The sequence below is a fragment of the Sapajus apella genome, unplaced genomic scaffold (assembly GCF_009761245.1).
Source record: "Sapajus apella isolate SASKATOON/1434 unplaced genomic scaffold, GSC_monkey_1.0 scaffold68, whole genome shotgun sequence".
Taxonomy (NCBI): domain Eukaryota; kingdom Metazoa; phylum Chordata; class Mammalia; order Primates; family Cebidae; genus Sapajus; species Sapajus apella.
In genome coordinates, this window is record NW_022437008.1 from 1 (window position 1) to 7,866 (window position 7,866).

Below are 7,866 nucleotides of genomic sequence, written 5' to 3' on the forward strand. Positions count from 1 at the left end.
AGAAGGAGGAAACTCTCCTTTCTTGTAGGAAGTGAGGAAAACTCCGTTAAGTAGAGGAGTTCTGTGGGGAGGACGGGGCTCAGAGGGGACTTAAGGCTTCTACTGCAGCCTTAATAGGAAAAAGGGTATCAGAAGGGACAGGGGTCAAAACAGGAAAATCACATTGAACTGAAATTCCCAAGAAGCAGAAAAATCTCAAGTGTTCTGTATTCCTAGTAAATTATCACTGGCCACTACATTTTGAAAAATGGTAGTAATAACAATTTAAGATGACACTTCCAAAAAAACATAAGCAGGGCATAAAACATTGTCCTCATCCACCAACTTCAGAAATTGGCAAATATACCCCAGGCTGCAGAGGTCCCTGGGAACACTCAGGAACTCATCCACAGGACTCTGCAGCCTGTCCCAGGAACTGGGGTGCAACCAAGATCACACAAGCTTCCGTCCTCTTGAGCTCATACTCTCATGGGGAGGGAGCAAGACGCACAGGAGATATAGAGCACAAGGTCAGCTGTTGACAAGAGCCCTGGAGTGAACAGAGCAGGGAAGGTCAGAAAGGGAAGACCCATGGACTCCAGAGGATATGTCAGGGAAGAGTCCTTCAGTGAAGCCTTGATGTGAGCAGGATCTGAGGGCAGTGGGAGGGAGCCATGCACACTCCTGGGGAAGAGAATTCCACATAAGAAAATGCCAAGGTCAGAGGTGCTCAGAAAATGGGGGTCTTGCTGCTGATGTTGACGAAGTAAGACACGCACTCTCTCTCTCTCTCTCTACCCCCCCTTTTCCAAGGCAGATGGGTGAAGAGAACTTCTAATGACCCAGAGCCCCATCTTTCCACCCCAACACATAGGTTCCAATATTGACCAATGCTCTTTTCCTCTTCTATCCTCATTTTTAACCTTCTGGAACCCACCCACCACAGCCGACATCATTATTGAAACCATGTCATTAGGTGTCCTAGAGGGAGAGGAGGCTCTTCTACACGCCCACAATCTGCCCCAGAATCTTCTTGGCCACAACTGGTACAAAGGGAGAAACTGACGACAGCAATAGAATGGTAGGATACGCAGTGTACTCTCAAAAACTCATCCCAGGACCTGCGTACAGTTTTTGAGAGGAAATGTTTAAAAAAGATCCCTGGTCATCCAAAAAGTCACCCGGGAGGACACAGGATTCTATACCCTGCAAGTCATAAAGCAAAATCTTAGGACAGAAGAAGCAACTGGGTATATTTACATACGCTGTGAGTGATTCCTCATGACCTCTGGGGGTTGGGGGTCCATTTTACTTCACACACACAGGATTGTCAGGCGTGGGCTGTACCTGTGTCCCCCTCCACATTATGTCCCATCTTAGGGTTTGGACATTCAACGTAGGACACACACGGAGAGACAAACTTTAAGATGTCAGAGTTCCTTTCCTGCACCCAGACCTTGCAGACAGTTGCTGCTGAGAAGGGAGAGTCTGATGAGAGAGTCTCAGAAGGTGAAATCAGTCCCAGCCAAGTACCTGTGCCAGGGCTGGTTTGTGGCCCCGTGGGCAGGACTGACTGGGAGCAAGTATTTACCAGCTGTTTGAGGGCTGTGGCTCCTGGGGCTACTCTCCAGCCCGGGTTCAGTCCCCAGAGCCACATCCGGGCAAGAACTGGGCCTTCTCTTTTACCTAAGACTCAGAGTGAAGAGGACAAATGGACAAGCTTCTTAGGTCATCAGCCAACTGCCCTGGGAAGGTTAGGAGACTCCACGGAATGTTCAGTGTCTCCAGGGGCAGAAACAGGAGAGAAAAGATGATCTTGGCAGCAAGCTGTCAACCAGGGATCGGGACTAGAGGTGCTTTTTTATGGAGGCAAATAGTAAATAAACAGTGTTTGTGTGAACACCTCCTCTGTGCCAAGCATTAGGTCAGGTAAGTGAATAATTTAAGTTTCATTCACAGACAACACAAAAAGCCACAGCCCATTTGCTGTGTAGCTTATTTGATTGATTGAGAGGAAACGGAGGCACAGGGAGACACAGTAACTAACCAGGATCACACAAACATTAGGGGTAGATCAGAGTCACATGAGGTCAGTCTGCACCCATAGCCCCGTTCTCTTCTTCATGAGAAGGGGGGGCTTGCTGGGTTCCAAGGACCCTACAGTCATCCATTCGCTCAAATTCTTTCTTTTTAGGCATCTAAACCTCAAAGAGGTGACACCGAACAGACAACTGATCAGCTATTCATATGGAAACACCTCCATATTCTGTTCTAATTACAGCATGTAAACGACATAGATCAAAATTCAGTTTTGTACTAGAACTGAACTTTAAAACATTACTTTTACTGTTGTTGTTGTTGTTGTTTTCCAGAGACAGTTCTAACTCTCCCACCCAAGCTGAAGTGCAGTGGTGGGATCACAGATGACTGTAGCTTCAACCTCCTGGGCTCAAGCAATCCTCTTGCCTCAGTCTCATGAGTAGCTGAAATCATAGGCATGTGCCACCATGCCCAGCTAATGTTTGTTTGTTAGTTTGTTTGTTGTGTAGATATTGGGTTTCCCCAGGTTGCCCAAGCTGGTCTCAAACTCCTTGGCTCAAATGATCCAACTACTTAGCCCCCCAAAATGCTGGGATTACAAGCATTAGCCATCACACCTGATTCTACCTTCTCTTTTTATTGGACAGCAGTCTACACATTCATCACTTTCCCATTCAGGTGATTTCTAAATTTTTCTCTATTCCTCTACCATGTGTCCATACCAAAATCCAGATATGTATACTTTAGTCTAGACTTGGATGTTCTTTTAAAAAGAGAAGCCTTAGGAATAGCTTCCTAGCTGACTTTCAGGATTCTAATCTTCACCGTCTAAGCCATAGGTTTTCAACCCTGAATACTGGTTAGAGTCACCTGTAGGGCATTTAAAGCCTACCAATGACTGTGCCTTTCCCCAAGAGTATCTGATTTAATTGGTGTGTGCTGTGGCCCAGGTATTTGTTGTTTAAAAATGCTTTCCAGAAAATGGTCATTGTACAGTGAATGAACTTTAGCCCAGTGCTCTAAGTTAGTGTCCTCAGTAATCAGAGGTATTGACATCTTAGGACGTCCTAACATGACGGATGGAGAAGGTGTGGCATCACCTATGTGGTATTTTTGCTCAAAGTGCATAACCTGAGTTTAATCATGAGAAAAAAACAGAAGAGCAAAACTGAGGATCTACAAAATAACTCAACAATACTCTTCAAAAAATGTGAAGGTCTTAAAAGCAAAAGAAATCCTGAGGAACTTTCTCTGATTAAAGGAGACTGGGAGGACAGAAAAATGAGAACGCTACCTGTTTTTCAGCTGCAGTTAGGGTTTGGCTTAGGAGGAGCATAAAATCCCTCCATAGGAGATCAAACACCGGAGTTAAATTTTGGAAAGCTTCTATATACCTATCGGGGTAATCAGAAAATTGGCCTAAGTCTCCCTTTATTTTTGTAAGGTCCTGCAATAAGAGGTGAACCTGAACCCTACTGCTATCACCACCATTGAGCATTTCCTGTAGGGGTAAGAGTAAGGCTGGGGAATGGAGAGTCTTGGAGATGATGGGTCTGGATGAGCTGATGGCATGACTGGAGGAGGCCACAGATAAGGGAAACAAGAAGGCCAGGACACTCAATAGCTTCCTCAGATGATGCCCCCAGAAACTGCCTTTCCGGTTTTGGGGAATCATTCCTTTTGGGCCTGCCTGATATGACTGCTAAAAGAGCTGAGTCAATTTTGCAACGATTGCAAAGGTCTCGGTTGTCTCACAGGGCAAAGAAAGCCTGCTCTTTGTTTAAAAAAGAAATGATTTGGGGGCTGCTTTTTTGTTAAAAGGGAAATTCTGTTCCCCTTACTATCTGCCTAAATAATTTCTATCTCCTGTATCAAAATTATATAGAATATATATTCAATATGAATATATATGGCTTGAAAATCAGTTTTTAATTAAGCTAACTTTTAATCAGAGCTCTTTTTAGAAAAATCCCTTTGTTAGCAGCCAAATGTATCAAAGACATGGTACCAAGATATGTCAGTGGCAGTTAATTTGTATGGGTCAGCAGCAACCTCAATCTGCCTCTTCAGAAGAAAGAATCTGAGAGGCATAAGGCAGAAGAATAGACTGAGGTGAGTTTAACAGCAGGAGTGAACGTTTCTTGAAAACCTTTGGATGAGGACCAAGTAGGTGACTTGAGACATCCAGTGCATGGTTTGACCTTTGACTTAGGCTTTTGCATTTTGGCATACTTCCAGGGTCTGCATCTCTTCTCCCCTGATTCTTCCCTTAAGGTGGACTGTCCACATGTTCAGTGGCCTGCCAGCACTTGGGATGTGAGCAAACACAGTGTGTTTACTGGAGCTGTATATGTCCTCACTTGAGGTTTTCTTCCTTTACCAATCAAATGTCCCTGGGAGGCCATATACCAGTTAAACTCCACCATTTTGCCTCTTAATGTGCACACTTGAGCCCACACAACAGGATCTCCAAGCTATCCCTAACTTCTGAGATCTTATTGGGAAGCTGCTGATCACCAGTTTCAGGTGTTTCCTATCTGCTGGGAGACTGCCTTTCCCTGAAGCTGGCTGCAACCAATTATTATTTTAGAGAAACAGTTAACAACCACCTGACCATCACTTGATGGTCACCTGACATTTCTGCCCTCTCCTACCCTGCTCATGTCTGACTAGCTACCTAACTTTAACACTTTCAGATTTCTTATTATCAGAATTTAGCTAGGACAAACAGCTGAGAGTTCTGGCTTTTGAATCTCTTTTATCAAAAGTACTCTTCCAACTGAAATAAGCCTTAATAAAGATTATGACTTAGCCAAGGATGTACAAGGCATCTCCAAAGAGGTAAATGAGTACCTCAAAAACTGAAAAAAATCAAACAAATATCAAAACAAAAGGGGTCTGGTTTCCTGACCACAAATTCAATCCAGGCTGCAGCAGTGAAAGCTTAAAATGTTAAATAACAAGTGGCAGCCTTATAGAGAACTCGGAATCCTTATACATTGCTGGTGAGAATATAAAAAAGTGCAGCAACTATGAGCAACAGTTGTGCTCTTCCTCAAAAAACTAATCATAGACTTCCCATATGAAACAACATTCCTTCCTAGATATATACCAAAAAAATTGAATCCAGGGACTCAAAGAAGTACTTGAATGGGAATGTTGATTACAGCATTATTCACAATAGATAAGATATGGAAACAACTCAAGTCCATCAACACAGGAATAAATAAACAAATATGGTGACACAACAGCAAGTTAATCAGCCATAAAGAGGAACGAAGCTCTGGGACACACTGGAACAGGTATGGACCTTGCAAACATTATGCTAAGTGAAATATGCCAGAAACAAAATGACATATATGTATGATTCCATTTATATGAAACCCCAAGAACAGAAAAATTCATAGAGGCAGAAAGTAGACTAGAGATAATCAAGGTTTAGGGTGGAAGAAATAGGGAGTTACTGTTTAAAAGGTACAGAGTTTCAGTTTGGAATGATAAAAATTTTCTAGGAGAAATAGTGAGGGTTATTTAATTCAGTGAATGTGGTTAATTCCATTTGATTGCACATTTTAAAGTGGTTAAAATGATACATTATACATAAACAAATGTGTATATTTACAGATATATTTATAAATATATATTTATCTTAAACATATAAATATATATTGGTGTGCATATATACACTCCACCACAATTTTTTGAAAAGGCTTTAGTGAAGAAAAACCCACTATGTAAAATATATCCAACCTGAGCAGAGAGCCCTCATATACTTACATGCAGACCCTTCATGACCTTATCCACAGAGATACTCGAGGATTTAGAGACATGAGATGGCCCAGCCAGCTGCAGATGCACAACATAAATGTATTTGCAAAGAGACTGAAAGTTAAGCTGGAGGCGCAAACCTTAGCACTGCCAGGACACACACACCCACCCCCATGGATTTTGACTTTATCTTACTCAGCCCACTATTCAGATCTTGTTGCGGAGTCAGGAAAAGGTAGGTCATAAAGCCTGACCCCAGGACACTCTGTGTGAGCACATAAGCCACACACACCCCCATTAGATTTCCACACACCACTGTGAGGAAGACTAACATAGGCTCAGAGATCACGACAGAGAATCAGCTACAGAGAAAAACATGGGGCTGGAGGAGCTGGTCACTGAAACAGAGCAGGGTCCCTGCAGTTCATGGGTCCAGCCCACTCCAGAGTGTCCACCACCCTCACCCCACCATGATACAAGCACCTCTGAAAAACAGCTTTTTTCAAGGCATCCTTGGTAACACATCAGGGTGCCTCACTGTGAAGCTGTCCACAGAGAGCAGCACCTTGGACAGCAACCATCCCAGCTTCACCCTTCCAGGGCTCAGGGCTCAGAAAAAACGGCAAAGGGCAGTCAGGCCAGAGATGGTGACGGAGGCAGTGACCCAGGGGCAGCTGCTTGGATTGGGAGCAGGTGAAGCCACAGTGAGATGGTGGCACAGGAAGAAAAACCCAGGAATGGGCAGAAGAAGTGAGGCTCTGTGGGGCTATAGCCCAGTGCGGGACTGTGAGTGTGAAGCCATTTCAGCAAAGAAAGCCAGGTCTCATGAATGGGAAAGGAAGCAACTCCCACCTCCCCTACTGGAAACCAAATGTGTCCCCACAAAATTGTTGAGGCCTTTATCTTTAATGTGATGGAATTTGGGGAAGGGGGTCTTTGTGAAGTACTTAGAGTAAGACTCTGTCATAAGGTGGAAGCTTCATGATAAAATTAATACCCTATAAAAAGACAAAAGCACAGGAGAATGTTATTTCTCATTCTCTGTCTCTCCAACCCTCCCAAGCCCCCATATGGGCAGATACAGCAAGAAAGCAGGCATCTGCAAGGGGTCCCACACCAGGACTACATCAGCTGGAGCCTTGACCTTGGACATCCCAGCCTTCAGAACTGTGAGAAATAGAGTTCTAGGCTGGGCGTTGTGGCTCACACCTGTAATCTCAGTACTTAGGGAGGCTGAGGCAGGCAGATCACGAGGTCACGAGTTTCAGACTAGCCTGTCCAACATGGTGAAACCCTGTCTCTACTAAAAATACAAAAATTCACAGGGCATGGTGGTGCACGCCTGTAATCCCAGCTACTCAGGAGGCTGAGGCAGGAGAATCGCTTGAACCCAGGAGGCAGAGGTTGCAGTGAGCCAAGATGGTGCCATTGCACTCCAGCCTGGGTAACAAGAGCAAAACTCTATCTCAAAAAATATATATATAGATAGATAGATAGATAGATAGATTTCTACTGTTTTAAGTCACCCAGGCTACAGTGTTTGTTATAGCAGCCCAAGACCAAGAATACATCATCTGACCCACCGTTTCAAAAAAAACTCTTCAGTTTCTTCATAAAGTTAGCTGGCAGTTCCTGTCCCCAGCAGCACCAGAGGCCCCAAGAAAAGAGCACCAGCAGGGGCTCCACCTGCACGGGTCCCATAAGGCAGCCTCAGTGTCAGGCCCTAGATGGCAGATGAGGCTCTAGTGACACAACCAAAGTGTAAAAGTTTAAGTGTTTTTACTACGTACAGACACTGGGGAGCATGCAGCACACCTGGAGACCACAGTCACAGAGATAAGGGAGCCCAGGCAGGGAAAAGAAAAGGGACCTGGGCCGGGTGTGGTGGCTCATGCCTGTATTCCCAGCACTTTGGGAGGCCGAGGTGGGAGGATCAGGAGGTCAAGAGATCAAGACCATGCTGGCCAACATGGTGAAACCCCATCTCTACTGAAAATACAAAAATTAGCTGGGCATGGTGACAGGTGCCTGTAGTCCCAGCTACTTGGAGGCTGAGGCAAGAGAATTGCTTGAACCTGG